Source organism: Protopterus annectens, chromosome 6.part0, assembly GCF_019279795.1.
Source record: "Protopterus annectens isolate FY-2018-M chromosome 6.part0, PAN1.0, whole genome shotgun sequence".
In the NCBI taxonomy this organism is placed as follows: Eukaryota; Metazoa; Chordata; order Ceratodontiformes; family Protopteridae; genus Protopterus; species Protopterus annectens.
Window position 1 is genome coordinate 329,610,527 of NC_056737.1, and position 17,408 is coordinate 329,627,934.

At 38.9% G+C, this 17,408-nt stretch overlaps 1 protein-coding gene across 1 annotated transcript in view; it reads right to left on the bottom strand.

The window, feature by feature from the left end:
- TMEM62 (transmembrane protein 62) overlaps nucleotides 1-17,408 on the bottom strand; it is a 462,564-nt gene that overhangs the window by 374,028 nt on the left and 71,128 nt on the right. The window lies entirely within an intron of this gene.

Sequence of the window (17,408 nt, forward strand, 5' to 3'; positions counted from 1 at the left end):
ATTTATTGTAACCAGGATAAGCGCTTTCGTGTTACACAACTCTTCTTCAGATCCATAAAACAAGAAACAAAACTCACATTTAAAATAAACCAAGTCACTAATCACAACATTTCTTTTAATATTACATCCAATAAAATCAGAGAAACAGTTATCTTAAAACTAATAGAGCAAAAGAATCCATTTTCTTCTTCTCAGAGGTGGTCTGAGGCACACATTAGCATTTAATCCTGAGAACTTATTGGCTTGTAGTCTGAGTATTCACTTCAGTTCCAAATTTTCTACATAATTCTTCAAGTTTCCACCCCTAGGATTGACCTTAGCACGTTGTAAAACCCTAAAAGAGAAATTATGCCTTGAGTTTTCACTCACATGCTTAGCCAAAGCATTCTTAGTATTAAATACTCTAATATCATATAAGTGACTCAGAATTCTGTCTTTAAATTTCTGTACTGTTTTCCCCACAAAGAAACTAGTGCATACATTGCATAGCTAAATAAACCGTGTTAGACGTTTGGCAGTCAGCATAAAACCTGGGTTCAAATATAAAATCAAATTCAGAGTGTTGAAATTGTTGTTGTTTGGAAATAACTGGACACACCTTACACCTGGAACAAGGAAACGTGCCTAGCCTCTGTGAAGTATTCCCGATAAAGCATGTCCCCTTGTCACATAATAATTGCTTCAGATTGTTGGAATTCCTGAAGCCAAACCTTGGTTTTGAACCTAAAATTCCAGTTTTTATTGAAAATGTCACATATTAAATTGACATACTTAGTGAATTTGGTTAAAAATCTCAGTCTATTCTGTGTGTGGAACTTCCTCTTGTTCCCGTTATATACATAGCTTCGTCTATCAGAGTAATAGGGTCTGGCTATGGTATCCCTATTGTCCAAAATCTGTTTACTAATCTTTATCTACATCTTGTTTGTTATAACTTTTTGCTCGTAACTGATCACTATAAAAGGATTTCCTTTGTGAGAATGTGAGCAAAAATAAAGACTTGACTTGAAATGAAGTGAGGAGTGATGAAACGAAGGCTCATCTAAGACAGGCAGCGAAAGGATTCTGGTGGTAAGGAAAATACAAATGATATAAATAAGGAGAAATTTGTGTAGGGAACACGCAATACAGGAAAACAGAAAAGGAAAGAGATAACTCATGGAGCAACAAATAATTCCAAATGTGCTACTGTGGGAGAATGGGGCAGAAAAGCCTGAAGCGACAGACTGAACAATAAAACATGCCCTAATATAAGGAAGCAAAGTTATGTGAGATATTCACTATAAAATAGGTATTTTGTTTCATTCTTATCTTTCTGGCAATCACAGGCTATGATACTTGTCCACATCTTGGAGATTCAACCAGCCCAAAGTCCCAAATATTAAATTGTGCTCCCTCTACTTCATCTGCAACACCAGCTTTTGGCCAAAAATAATAGCAGTTACTAGAAGGAAAGCAGAAATGCTCTTGGTTTTTTAATGTCTTGGACATAATAAATAACCATACAATTACTGCCTCACAAGATGACAATGTTCCCCCCTCACTACAACAAGAGTGATCAAATGGTCAGGGTCCTAAGCATACCTGGCAGTGCAAGGGAAAGGGGCAAGTAATAGGCTGTCCACAATGGACCTTTGCTCACTTCCACAAGGGATACTGTCATCAAAAAAACCCTCCCATCAACCTCAAACCATGGGAGGTTGTTTACCCAGTCTCAACCAGTGAAACTGTACCTGTCCAGTACGATTTCCAGTGCACACAGCTTTCTCCATCTCCTTGGAGAGGTAAGCAGGCCATGCCTTTTCAGTTCTCTCTCTCTCACACAGTGCCGAGGAAGGGCTTAAAATAGGCTTATGGTAAGGCAACTGCTTGTACTCACAGGAAGCAAAAGAACAAAGAAGCTCTCCCCTTTGTAAATAGGTTGTTTTAATTATGTCCACAGTGCTTAGATTTCCAACATGGCTCCACATTGAGTAACAACATAATTCTTGTTCTCCCAGTGTGAAAATAGAAACTTACCAGAGAAATCCAGTGGACCTGGATTTCTACATAAATTTCAGTAACAGGCTAGTAAGTGCACTGCCTGGATGCCAGTAAAAAAGAAATATAGAGGACCTGAATGAAAATCACCTACAAAAAGTGACAAAAAACATGACTGGCAAGAGTACTGCAGCTATTCAGCAAAAGGCAGTGCATGCTCCAGACATGACTTCCAGTAACCTAGAGGAAAGTAGAAGGCAACTGCACATTGACCTGACTAAAATAAATAAAACACTGATAGAGTGTATCAACTCAAACAATAAAAGGATTGAAAAAAATGGAAGAAACTTTAAACAGATATTCAGATAAATTTGTAAAACTGCAAAACTCAGAGGTCAAAATGAAAAAAAGACTAGATGAATATGAGACTGCACAAGAAGAGATGTTTAAAAAAATAATAGAATTGGAGGACACGGCGCACAGGGAAAACCTGAGATTTTCTGCTGTTACCCGAGAAGCTGGAAGGAACAGACTATTAATTTTATGAAAGCACAAAAAAGCAACTGGAATGGTATTCCACAACAGAAATTGTTAACTGAAAGGGCACACTGTGTGTATGCTCTAAATCTGGCTAAGAGAAAACAACCAAGACCTTTAATAGTAGAGATGCAATCTTACCAACAGAAAGACTTGATGTTGATAAAGTGAGGCAGAAGAATGAAATACTAAAAGTGGGAGACAGCAGATTGTTTAAGGAAAATGACTACTTATTGCACACCAGGCAGAAGAGGAGCAAATGTATTCCATTATTCAGGGAATGTCTAGAAGCAGGTGTGAGATTCAAACTACTCTAGCCAGCTATCTTCAAAATAGTTCTCCCTGGAGGAACAAAAAAGTTTTTTGAAGAACTACAAGCTAAGGAAGAAATAGAAAAGTTTGTCCAACAAAAAGTGAGCTGTGAAACAGAAGGAGCTTCTGTTTCTTGTTCTTCTGGCAGTAAAGGACACAAAGAGACTGTGCCAATGAAACATTTTCCAGTGTTTCAACAGAAAATGCTTTAGAGAGGAGGGAACACAAGAAAGAATTAACTAGAAGAATTGAGAGTACATTAGAAATGAAGCAGAGACATGTTTTGGGAGAGGGAGATGAATAAGAATACCACAAGAAATTCTGGAAATGTTGGACTTTCTTGGACTATTTTAACCTTGTAGGGAACTCTAAAAAGTATATGCCCTACTTCATGTCATGAAAGTTTGGAGAATAAAATCAGCAATTTGGAAATGGACAAATGTGAGATTACAAATCAATAATTATATTTGCGAGACATGACCAAACTAGAACATTTTTGGACTTTGTTGAACTTGTAGGGGCCCATAAATCATATGGCCTACTTCATGTCATTAATGTTTGGAAAAACAGTCAGGAGAAGGGAAGAGGAAGGGGAAAGTTAACTGTAATAAAACTAAATTTTTCTTACTAGTACTACTTTGATAATGCTTGACTTTCTTTGCATATTAAAAGTAAAGTTTTTCAGTTATTTTAAGTGTAATGGGGATACTAATATAAACAAGTGGTCCTGTTTTTGTTTTTTCTTTCTTTCTCCTTGTTCAGTTTTAAGAAATGTAGGCACTCTCATGTAAAAAAAAAATCTGGTTAAAAGAGCATGACAAAAGAAAACTTAGTGTGCTTTTTCTCATTCTTGCATAGGGGGATGACTGGGTTAAGGCCATCAGCTTAATCTACTAGAGAGTTTTATGAGAAAGCAGGTAAATGAAAAAGAATATTAAACATTATAAGGCTCTTTTTCTAGTAAACAAAGGTATACTTGGCAGTTTTATGTCCAGTTTTTATGTCCCTAGTTGACAAATGGTTTAAAAAGAAATGACTTGGAGAAAATGTTTTCTGAAAGCATTCAAGTGTTTTCCCAGCTGAGACAAACCCAGACAACACTTAATAAAATCACAAGCTGTACCATGCATCTTAACATGGATAACCTTTCTATTAGGTTATCTGAAATGTGTGTGTATCTCTGTCAAGTTTGGAACTTTTGTTCCCATTAGGAGGGTAAAACTTCAATATTTGAAGATATACATAGTTTTTTGTGTTATTATTAAGTAAATGGGTTTTAGAGGGTATTGGGAGTGTGTTTGTATTTTTTGAGGGTTTCCAATAAAACAAAACATTCTGTAAGATACGACATAGGTTCAAATGGAGATGACAAGAAACAACTGTATAAAAGATTAACCTGACAAACAGAAAATGCATGTAACACAAAAGCTGTAACTAGACATTTAACAAAAAAGCAGTTATAAATAAAAGTTGGGAATAATAATTTTTCAAGAATATGATGCTTTCCACAATTTCTTTAAATGTTAATGGTCTCACAGATAAATACAAAAAAGAAAGAATGGTGAACTAAATTAAAATGTAGAGTGCAAATAGCTGTGGGGCAGCCACGGTGGTGCAGCGGTTAGCGTTGCCACCTGACAGCAAGAGGTTCTCCGGTTCAATCCTCGGCTGGGGTGCCTTCTGTGCGGAGTCTGCATGTCCTCCCTGTGGTCACGTGGGTTTCCTCCGGGTGCTCCGGTTTCCTCCCACATCCCAAAGACATGCTGTAAGTGGATTGGACACACTAAATTGGCCTTAGGTGTGAGTGCGTGCATGTGTGTGCCTTCTGTGGAAGGTTGGGCGCCGGGCTGGCAACTCGACAACGTAAAACTCCACTGCCAATCATCAGCGGACAGGTGATCCGCTGTGGTGACCCCTAACTGGGAAAAGCCGAAAGAAGAAGAAGTGTAAATAGCTGTGCTACAGGAGACACGCTTGGAAAAAACTGGACGTGAATTTGATAACGAAAAGTTTTCAGGATGGTTGATCAGCAGAATACCTGGGGCAAAGGAAGATGGGGTACTTATATTAACTGCAAGAGGGGCTTCAATAGTGAAAGAAGAGGATAAAAAAGGCAATAACGGTAGATTTGTAGTACTAATGGACTACTGGCAAGGGTGGAGGATGACACCGGCACATATTTATATTCCACCGAAAACTGCTATAATGGAGCTTAAGAAAATTCTCGAAGAAATAATCAGCTTTCAGCAAGGAATACTACTTATAGGTGGGGACTGCAATTTGATTTGCAACAGTGAAGATGTGCCTGGGGGCCCAGAAGGGAAAATATAACAAAGGAGGGTAGATTTATAAAGAAATTTATGAAAATATTTGGCATGGAAGACGTAAATTCAGTACTAGGAGTTTGGAATGAATTTACATATTATTCCTCATGATACAAAAACTGGACTAGGCTAGACAGAATTTACATTTCACAGGAACATGTGCATTTAATCGAAGGCCTTGATATGCACCAAATAACTATTTCTGATCATACGCCAATAATACCTAAAATAAAAACACAGAGTAATAAATATGAGATACTGGCGCTTTTCCACCTATCTCATGAAAAGAGAGGAATTTAAGGACTGGGTAGTGGAAATTATTTAGGAGCTTTTACAGAAGATGGAAATGTCTTCTCAAAATATAGCTAGGGAGTGGGATAAAATTAAAGTGGAATTTAAAAATAGGGTGGAAATTAAAGAAAGGGAGATATGGTTAAGAAGTAACAAGAATTATTTAGAGGGACTGACCAATGTTAAAGGATTGCAAAATAGGGGTAATCTCACAGAACAAGAAGAGGAACAACTGCAGAATGCTAAACAGAAAATAAGAGATTACCTCGATAATATGCATGAGTTTAGAAAGATGCTGTTATGCAAATGTTTTTGATAACAACTGTACAGCACAAAAACTTTTATCATAACAACTCAGGCCAGAGAAAGTAGAAATGTTGGTCACCAAGCTTAGGGAGTGTATAGCAAGGAAGGTAACAAGGGATCCTGTAGACATTTTAGAAATATTTTGGAAATGCTATGAAAGTCTGTATAAAATACAGAAATACAGAAATCAAGAAAATGTACAAATGGAAATGTTTATGGAAGAATTAAATATGCCAAGGTTAGAGGTAGAGGACGCTGAATTATTAACAGGATAGGAGGAGATGAGATAAAAATTGTGATGTATAACCAATCTACATGAAAGTCTCCAGGAAGAGATGGCATTCCTATGGAAGCTTGGAAGCTAGGAGGGAAAAATGGTAAATATCTGGAAAGTTTTGTTTAACAGTATTTAAAGAGGAGAAGTAGTACCAACAAGCCTGAAAGAAAGTGGTGGTAGCTGTAATATCCAAAGAGGGTAAATATCCATCAGATCCAGCTTCAGACTGGCCAATTTCAATACTAAACCATGATTATAAAGTGTTTATGTGTATAATAGCAAAAAGAATGGCAAAAGTGATGCCAAAATTGATAAATATGGATCAACATTAACAGAACGCTGATAATCCAAACAGAAGCAGAATTTACGAAAATACCATTGTTGTTGTTGGGTCTTGATGCAGAGAAAGCATCTATCAGAGAAAGCAGAGACTTTATGAGCAGAGCAACTGAAGCATTTGTATTCCCTGATTAGGAGAATATATGAGGGATTGGGGGCAAAAATTAAAGTGGGTGGGGTCCTCTCTTATCATTTTTGCTTGAGCAGGAGAACCAGGCAGGGGTGTCCTCTCTCCACTTTGTTATGTGCATTATATTTAGAATCATTGGCAAAGAAAATAAGGGACTCAGAAATTCAAGGATATAATTGGTATGGTAGTCAAGAAAAGCTGGCTCTGTTTGCAGGTGATAATGTTTTGTACCTGACAAAACCAGAAAGGGACATTACAGTGTTGTGGAATATTTTGAGATAGTTACAAATCTTTTAGAGATACAAAATTAAAAAAGCTAAGACAAAGGCAATAACGGTAAATTATGTACCCACACACAAATTAGTTCAGCAATATCCATATTTATGGGGACAAGATAAAATGAAGTATTTAGGAGTATGGATTAAAATGATTCCGCTGTGGATATTTGGGAAAACACTAAACAAAATATAATAGAAAAACTAAGAAAATGGAAACTTTGTATATGGATACCAATAGTAAGATACAGGCAGTAAATCTGTTTTTAGTCCCTTTATTCTTATATATTGGTCAGGCATATTTTTATCAACCAGAGGAGAAGTTGTGGATAGCAATTATTAAAGAGCTGAATGATTTTATCTGGGCAAGAGTCAAGTGGGATAAGTTTATTCTTCCAATAGAACAAGGCTGACTGGGATTACCCGATTTGAAGGGTATTTCAGAGCAACACAGTTAAAGCTCCTATACAAAGCACAAGCAGAAAACTACAATTCAAATTGGAAAGATGATGATGATGATGATGAAATGGGGCGAAAAACAAGAAACAAGGAGAGACTGGGAATTTGGATGCAATCGTTCAAGGAGAATATCAATAATCATACAGAATATTATATTCATAAGGTAGCAGAAAGTATTCTAAGAACTAAGCCAACACGGGAATGGAGAAAGGAGATTCTACCCATAGGGATGACTGCAATTAGGGATACAGACAACAGGCAAGAAGAGGCTGGAATTTATTGGAGAGAACTGGCAAAGGAACCAAGGTATTGGGGGCAAATAACTAGAGAGGGAAATGTAACAGAATGGGAAGACGCCAAGAACTTATCTGGACTGCAGGTTAGAGATTGCCTTCCCTATCAAGGACTGATATCAGAGTATAGGCATTGAGAAAGAAATGGGGGTCCTAAACGAAAGACCAGCATTGGTAGAGTTTTAGTAGACTCTAGAACAGAAGTTGCCATTAAAAAAGAAATAATTAGCAGAACATATAAAATATTGCGTGATAACTACAACAATCAATCAGAGGAGGTTAGAAAAGATTGGGAAAAGAGATTGGATAAGCAATTCCCAAAGAAACAATGATGGATATATATGTATGACTCCCAAACATGCAACAAAGCCCAGAATATTTAGGAACTTTGCTTGGAAGTGTTAAAGTAGGTATTTTTATACCCCAAGTAGACGACAAAAAATTTTTCCTCAAGTAGACAGCAAATGCTGGAGGTGAGAAGGGAGGAAAGAGATAACTGGGAGCATATTTTCTGGGAGTATAAAGAGTAGGCAGACTTTAAATATTCTCTGCAGACTGCTCTGTCAGAGATACTGGGTGAGCAAATTGGTGTAACTAAGGAAATTATTTTTTGAGCTATGATACAGAATTGGAATTGCCTAGACATAGGATGGTCTTGCGGAGTCTAATTATGGTGACTGCCAAAAAATCAATTACTAGAAAATGGAAATCAAAGTCTATACCAACTTTACTAGAAGTGGCAAAGATAGTAACAGAGATAAAACAAGTGGAATTGGGATCTTTAGAAAAGGGTAGGTGCAAATTACATAGAAAAAAATGGGAATTGTGAGATCAATACATGCAGAGGAGGAATGAGGTTTAAAAGAAGACAGGATTTGAATGAGCTATGTAATGTTTGACTGGCAATGACTGGATGCATTATAAGTGATCTATAATGTTTGCAGCTACAGTTGTGTTAGCACTGTTTGTAATGAGTTATCTTTGCAAATTAAATTGTGCCAGTAAGATTTATTTTAATTTATATAAATGTAACATTGCGTATGTCATATGTGATAATGTAATAAAGATATTTCTTGTTGAAAAAAAAAATATGTCCACAGTGCTGGCCATAGCATGCCCCTTGGGCCACCCACCAAAAAGAAGCAAGTAAAAGCCCTATCATTCCTCTCTCAGCTAGTTGCTTTTTGAACCTGGGTCACTGGCAGCGCAGACAGAAAACATGCCCTTGAAACACTGAGCTAGCCACCACTGTGTAAAAGGTGGAATACATAAAAAATAGTCTCTTTCAGGAAATAAGTAATACACAAATAATATGCTAGTAACTAATAATGTGCAATTTATTGTATTCTTTAAAAGGTGGTACCAGTCAAGTTGCTACAACACTGTTTCCACGCAGCCATCTCAAGATTAGGCCTCCATGTGTTCAAAAGATGCTCTTCAAACAAAATTTAGTTGAAAACCCTCACTACAGATACTCTTACATTCAATGAGCAGAGAGCAATAGGACAGCACAAAAGAAAGAGAAAAGAAAAAAAAAACAGGCAAGAATAAAGGGAGGATAGTAAGAAGGTAATAATAAAAAAGACAGGAAATAAGTTACTAATTATGAGGAACTTACTGTACTAAATTTCCTTCATCCTTACCACTTTGGTATATAAGAATTAGAATAATGATGATGATGACGACGACGATGGTGATGTGGAATAGCAAGGCATGCACCCAAAGTGGGTGGAGAATACTGTTAATGAAGACAGAATACTTCAACTTATGGTGTTTGGTTAAGATGTGAAGGATGAGCAGGTTAGTTAAGTCACATACATACAATGATGCAGAAGCAGAAGTACCTCTGTCAGTATCAGCTTTAAAGGGACTCTGAATGGGTTTGTTAACGGAATCTGATGTATCAAGCTAGGTAGCACGAAATGTCCTACTTCCTGACTGGGGAACCTAACTTCTTCGCAGTAAAGGAAACAAAGAACTGATCTAAATTTCTAACACCTCTCCTGAAGGTAATACAATAGTGGTCTCCAAGGATTGCCATAATAAAAGATTCACGCATACAAAGTTCCATTACACATTCTAACAAAGCACATAAGATGGCTTGGTAGAAGAAGAAATTATTATCTCTGTGGGAATAATGTACTGCAGTGAACACACTAAAACATGCAGATCCAACACTCCCTGAACTGAAAATACCAAAAAGGTGGTGCTGTCCAGGTTAGACATTTCAAAAATGAAAAGCTACTACAAAAGAAGACCTCATCAATTTCCACATAACAAAATTCAGTTCCCAAAAGGAAAATAAAACCATCGTATATTGTTCAAAATGCATTTTCCCTTCTAAAACAGCTTATGTAACAGGAAAAGAAGCAGAAATTAAGTTATGTACTCACCATAACATTCCATGTTTGTACTGCATCTCACCCTTCATTCTTACACATGGGTTCGGAGCCGATCCTCGGCTCCAACTCGGCCTATTAGCAAGCTCAAAGTCTTCTAGTTGGCTCATGGCTAGGTAGGTATCACATGGTGCACCAGTATAATCCCCAGATCTTTTTTGCTGCTAAACTATAAAAAGAAAGAACAAAAAACTATCTAGAAAGAACAACAATAAAAAAGGTCTCCACCTGTTAAGAAAAATTTTTCTGTCTCCAGATCCTTCCAGGAAGGGGGTAGGAGGGTGGGTTCATAAGAATGAAGGGCAAGATGGACTACAAACATGGAACGTTATGATGAGTACATAACTTCTTTATGTTCTGTAGTCCTATCTCTTGCCTTCATTCTTACACATGGGACAGCGTCCCTAGCACCTTATTCTTGGGTGGCTCATGGAAAAATACTCCTGAGTACCGTGGAACCAAAGGAGGCACTACCCCTAGAGGTCAAATCCAATTTGTAATAAGTAATAAAGGTGTGAGGGGTAGCCCATGTTGCTGCTGCACAAATATTATCAACTGGAACCCTGGCTTGAAAGGCTGCAGAAGTAGACTGGGATCTTGTAGAATGAGTCTTAATTTTGAATGGTAATGGCTTTCCATCAGAAGAATAAATGTAGGATATACAACTGGAAATACAATTCAAAAGGGTCACTTTGGAAACCGGGAGACCTAATCTGGAGTCAGAGAAGGAAACAAATAATTGGTCTGACTTCCTGAATTCCTTGATCCAGTGTAGATAGAACCGTAATTGTCTGTGAACGTCCAACTGATGAAATCTGTATTCTGCGGCGTTGGAATGATTAGGGAACACTGGAAGCTCTATAGTTTGTTTCAAGTTATTATGAAAGCAGACCTTGGGGACAAAGGGTGGATTTGTACGAAGAGATACTCTTTGTGGAAAATCAAATAAGGGGGCTTGATAGACCGTGCTTGTAACTCTGATATTCGTCTAGCAGATGTGATTGCCACCAGAAAATCTCAGGCGCTAGCCGACCGGCACTTGCGAACTGCTTCTGCTTCGGGCATCGCGCGGCAAGAAAGACTGAAGAAAATGGCGTTGGCTGCCTCTTTTATACCCCTGTCACACTGACGTCAGGGAAGAAGCGACGGCAACCGACACCGGACCAAGACTTTGGGATTCGGCCAACTACGGGACCGCCTGACGGCAGGATAACCCCAAGTGTGATGACTGCAGCAGTATAACATGGTGAACATCAAAGTCTTCCAAGACAGAAACTTCAACGAACACAAATGAGCTGGTTCAAAGGGTGGAGATGTTAATTTGGATAAGACGAAGTTTAGATCCCATGAAGCTACCAGTTCCTGAAAGGGAGGTCTCAACAACGTGGCACCTTTCAGGAAGGTTTTACATAATCTGTCTGACATCAGACTGGATTCATGTTGACCCAAATGAAAATATGATATTGCTGCCAACTGAACCCTAGTTGTGGCAGCAGCAGAACCCTGGTGAAAAAGTTCAGACAAGAATTCCAATACCACTGGAATGGATGCAGTGTACGGGTCAACATTCCTTTCCTCAGCCCGGATAGAAAACCTTCTCCATTTGCTAGTGTATAACTTTCCAGTGGCAGGTTTGTGAGAAGATGTGAGAATGTGGGTCACAGTGGGTGAAAATTATTTATTTTATTTTTTATTTTACATTTATTGACCGGGCTAGTCCAACTGGATACGTGTCTATTTTCAATAGAGGGCCGGGGAGATAAGCTCCATTAAGCTAATAAGAAATACATGGGTGATGGAGATTAGCATTAATAACTTGACTACTAAGTTTAGAAAACAATACACTAATACTAGATATATATTTACAGAGAAGAGTGTTTGAACATCCAGCAGTGTTGAATTTTAGAAAGCAATACACTACTACTAGATATATAATTACAGAGTAGAGGTTTTGACAATCAACATGTTGAAGACTAAAAAACTACGAATTAATGTCATTTCAAAATTCTACACTCAAAGTGAAAAAAGTTGTTAATATATACATAGAGGAAACATACGCTCATAGTAAAATGCTTGTTATTCAGTTAATACTAAGAGGTAGATTTTAGTAAGACTAGGCTAAAGTCAGAAAGTAAGGAAGTTTGCTAATCCTACTATATGAAATTTGGGAGGGAGGTATACAGAGAAGCAGCAATAGTGAGAGGACAGGACGTAAAGTAAAGGAGAGTGTTAGTATATGGGCATAGCCATTGAGTTTTAAGGAGTATTTTTAGTTGTTTTTTGAAAAGTGGTAGTGAGGCAAGTGATGACAGTTTGCTGGGAAGGCTGTTCCAGGTTTTACCCACAGTGTTAGAGAAAACAGAATCACCTGCTTTGTTGTGGGACTTGTGGATGATTACTAGTAGTTTATCTGCTGAACGAAGGGTTGTAAAATTTTTGTAGGGGGTGATAAGGCTATCGAGTATTGGAGTATTACTGGGATAATACAGAATCTTGTGGGTGATGGTAAGTTGCTGAAATTTAAGTTGGTTTTGTAGTTCCAGCCATCCTAGCAGTTTGAGATTATGACAATGATGGGTTCTAAATGGGGAGCCAGTGGCAAATCTGGCAAAGTTTTTATAGGAGGTTATCAATTTGTTAATGTTGCTTTTGGATAGATTAGTATAAATGGGGGAGGCATAGAGGAGGGTGGAGATCGGGTGGGTGTAGGCAATGGTTGTTCTGGCTACAGGGATAAGGAAAGGTTTTATCCGGTAAAGGGAACCTAGTTTTCTATTCACTGATTTAATGGTTGAGTTAATGTGTGAGTCAAAGCTAAGGTTGTGGTCAATTATTACACCTAAGAGTTTGGTGGTTAGGTCAGATGATATGACAGTGCCATTATTGGATACAACTGTTAGATCTATTGGGGAGAACTTTAGTGTTGGAGTGAACAGCAATAGTTTTTTTTTTTGGGGGGGGGGGGGTTAGGATGAGGCAGCATTGAAGGAACCAGTTTTCCACTAAGTTAAATACTTTTTGGGTGATTGATTGGAGTTCAGCTGAAGAAGAGGCGGCACAAATTAATGTGGATTCATCTGCATATTGTATGCAGGTAGCTTGAGGAAGATTTACATTTAGATCATTAATGAATATAGAGAACAGGAAAGGTCCCAAGATAGAGCCTTGAGGGACTCCAAGGGTAATAGGGAGGTGTGTGGATAGGTTATTGTCCCAAAGGACGGCTTGTTGCCTATTTTCTAAGTAGGACTTGAACCATCGTAATGCCTGTGTGTCTAGTGAGAGTGACTTGAGTATGTTTATAAGTAACTGATGGTTAACAATATCTAAGACTTTAGAGAGATCAATAAAAAGGGCAGAAGAAAGCATGGTGTTATTACGATTTTTGTTAATACAGTCAGAAAAGGATAGGAGGGCAGTGGTAGTACTATGAAAAGGCCTAAAGTCATGCTGACAGTCAGCTAGTAGGTTATTTTGGAGAAGGTGATCAAGTAGTTGCTGGTGGATGCATTTTTCCATGATTTTGGCTAAAGGGGAGAGTAGGGCTATGGGACGAAAGTTTGAGATTTCGGATGAGTTGCCACCTTTGTGTAGTGGGATTATGTCGGAAATTTTCCAGAGAGATGGGATGGTACCTTCAGTAATGGTTCTATTAATTAGGATGGAAATGGGATAGGCCAGTACTTTTGCTGCAATTTGCAGGTATTCAGCTGGTAGCAGATCAGCTGAGGGTGTGCATGGTTTAAGTTTCTAAAGTAGGGTGTAGATGAGGGATGTTGGAACTGGTTGTAAGTGAAAGGTAAGAGGTAAACTAGTTAAGGAGGAAGGCAAACTTGAGCTAATAGGTGTTAAGGAGTTAGCTACAGATTGGACGGTTTCAGTAAAAAAAGGTATTGAAAGCATCAGCAATCTGGTTAGGAGTGTTAAGGGAGAAGCCTGATGGGATTGGTATCTTGGAATGGCCTGGGTGTAGAAGTTTATCAATACCTGTCCAGAAACTTTGTGGTGTTTGTAGGTGATTTTGCTGGAGTTTAAAGTAAACGTTTTTTTTTGTCAAAAAGTATTGATATTTTAGTGGCATTTCTCAGCTGTTTAAAGTTTTGATGATCAGTTGGGTTTTTAGTAGCTCTCCATTTGGACCATATTTTGTTTCTCAATAAGATTTTATGCCTAGTATATTTTGAGAGCCATGGAGCAGGTTTACTCCTAGTTCTAATAGAGCGAGTGGGGGCATGGTAATCCAGGATTTGTAGGAATTTAGAGTTAAAATATGATACTGCTTCCTCAAGAGGGAGGTGTTTTAGGGGTGACCAGTCACAAGCCTTAAGCTCTGCTTGGAAGCTTACTGGGACAAAATGTATTTTGTTCTAGGTAGTTCTAAAGATAATTAAGTTGGGAATAAAGGTATTTTGTCTAATTATATAAGTAAGTGAGTGGTCACTAATGTCATCTGGGAGGGTACCTACTTTATATGAGAGGGGATGCTATTTAGTAAGATCCAGTCTAAGGTGCTTTCTTTATTATTGGGTTTATGGATTCTGGTAGGGGTGGCGATTGTTTGGGAGAAGCCGTACAAGTTTATATGGGTAGTAGATTTGGCAGAAATACAGCTATTCCAATCTATATTAAAGTCACCAAGTACAATGGTTTCTTGTGGAAAGGATGTAGAGAGTCAACTGAGGGCACTTTCAAGGGTGTTGATGTCATTGCCTGGAGGTAGGTAGGAGCATATTATGTATATGGATTTGCTAGCATTGATCTGAAGCTTAGAAATGAGGATTTCAGCATTACTTTCTAAAGGTTGTTGTACATTTAGTGAAGTAACTTTTAACTCTAATTTGCACAGAATTGCTACCCCTCCACCCTTTTCGGTTATACTGTCTAACCTCAGAATATTACAACCAGGTGGAATGATTTCATTGTCTTGGGTTACTGGTTTGAGCCATGTTTCTGTGAGACATAGTATGTCAAATGAATGTATGTCTAACAGAGCATGTAGCTGGCTAACTTTATTGTTTAAGCTATGTATGTTGAGATGTGCTATAAGGAGGGAGCTAGAGGTTTTAGTAGGGGTGTATGGGGTGGTGGGATGTGATAGTAGTGGGTTTGTTGGGACCTTGTTGTCTGGGCCTGGGTTGGGATGAATGGCACCATGTAGTAGAAGGTGTTGTTGGAGACTGTGTGTAAGCTTTAGGAGTTTACAGAAAAATATTTTGTGACTTCCTGGCTTGGAGATAAGTTATATGGGCTACCCTATGATACTTTGATAAAAGATAGGTTGATGAGGATGTTATGTTTATATGGTTTTGTGAGGCTAGGTAAGTTGGTAGTGATGTTTGTTTTAAGGGAAGGCGAGATCCAGCATAATGTAGGTGTTCGTAGAAGGTAAGGCTGTAGGGTATAAATAGAATGGGTAGTATTACAAGTAAGAGTAGCAGTTTGATATGTCTTGGTGTGTAATTTAGGGGCATAGTGAGAGAAAAGATAAAATGTAGTCAGGAGGTAGGGGTGATAGAGAGATAGTTTGGATTTAGATAGTGTTCTAGAAGTGGTACTAATGAGTAGCAGTATGAAAGTAGGTGTGTAAGTCTTTAATGTGTAAAGAGTAATAGTATGCTATTGGGTAACAAGTGAAGGGGTGTGGTCTGAGAAGTATAAATTTAGGTCTACTGGGGGTGGGTGGGAACTGGGGGTAGTGTAGAGGAGCAGAGCGAACGGAGTGGGTAAGAACAGGTAAAGGAAGAAATTATCAAGACAATCTATGAGCAGCAGACTCCTGAGGAGCTCCTGGAAGTTACAGGTGAGTGGGGTGTGATAGTTCAGCTGTTTGGTTACTAAGGGATAGTAGAGTGGAGTAAGAGGAATATAGCTAAGTAGTGGGGGAAATTTAGGAGCAATCTGATATAACAAGAAAACAGAAAAGTAGTCTGAAATTTAATACGGGAGAGTAGGGATAAGGGATGCAACACAAGCCTAGATTAGTGTGCTACCTAGTGGGCAAAATGTATAGTACAGCAAAATGAAATAGGGATAGCTAGAACAGATGGCTCAGGTAATAGATACAAAGGGGAAACAGTTACTTATGGGGTAGAGAGGGATATGGCTGCTGGGTACCTGGCTCGGTAGCGTGAATTGCATACAACACTAGGTATAAAAAACACTTCCGCTTAACAGTAGGTTTAGGGTAAAATGCACTTTCTTCTATCCTTTGGGAACTGGAATTTGAAATAGGATGGCAGGTTTCTTTGGGCTGAAGATGCAATGGCTGAGACTAGTTGTAAGAGGTCCTTATTGACCAGGCAGGAAAGTTTCCAAGTCTTAGTGCAGGACTGGAGGTTGAAAGCTAAGTAGGTCAGAGAGAGAGACAAAGAACAATTACACTGGTAAGAACACAGTAGCTTCAGGTTTGCTCATTAACAAATTAAGATGAGACACAGTTATTTCCATGATAAAAAGCACCTAGAGCACATACACATTTCTGAGACAGCTAACAAGCTTCAACAGGAATGCTACGGATGCTAGGACTTAACTCTATAGCTAGATTTTAAACTAATCCAGTTTTGCAAAAAAAAAAATACCGGTAAAAACACAATGCCTAGTGATTTGACCCAAAAATCAGCTGAGTAAAATCTAATATATCAAGTTCCGGCTCAGTCCCCAATAATACAAGTGAATAACTATGGAGCAACACTGGGACAACAATTAAATGCAGGTATTACTAAAAACATTTAAAATTTCTGAAATAGTACCAACCAAAGAACTACATCCCAGTAAGACACTTAATCAGTAAGGAAAAAAGGTGGACAGATGAAGAAGTCTCCGCTAGTTCCTTCTTAGTGGCCGCCGCCACCACCATGGCATCTACAGGAATGCCCCTGGACAAAAATTCCTTCTCCTTGAGGGCTGACAAACATTTATTGGGTCTCCTGGGGACTGGCTCCATGGCATCAGGAGTCTCCCACACCTTTCGACTAATAAGGTCTAAAAGTTCATCAAAAGGTGGAGACACCCAAGAGGCTGAAGGTTGAGACCCGAAAGCCTTCAGGTACACCAAATCCTCATCAGAAGGGGTAACAGTGGGCCAGCCACACCTCTGCTTAAGGATCTCTAAGATGTCAACAAAGAAGACATCATCACAGGACGACTTGGGGGACTCTTCTGACTCCTCGAGGTCGGTGTTGGAGGTAAGAGACTCATCCTGGGAGACTACATGTTTCCTCTTGCATGTCCTCTTCCGAGGGGGCTACTCAGAAGGATATTCCGGGAAGGTCTCGGAAGAGTGGGGGCCACCAGCCGGGGGCTCCTGAGGCTGCGGGTCTCTGTTGTCTAGAGAGGGAGTAGGTGCTGAGATGGAGGTCGGTGCCAGAGGGGGAAGAGTGTTGGTACCCCAGGGTGGAACTGATGATTGGGACAGCACACTCTGCATCATCTCGAAGGCCAACCTCTCCGGCTCCAAAGACCTCCCCGGCTCTGAGGAGACAGAGGA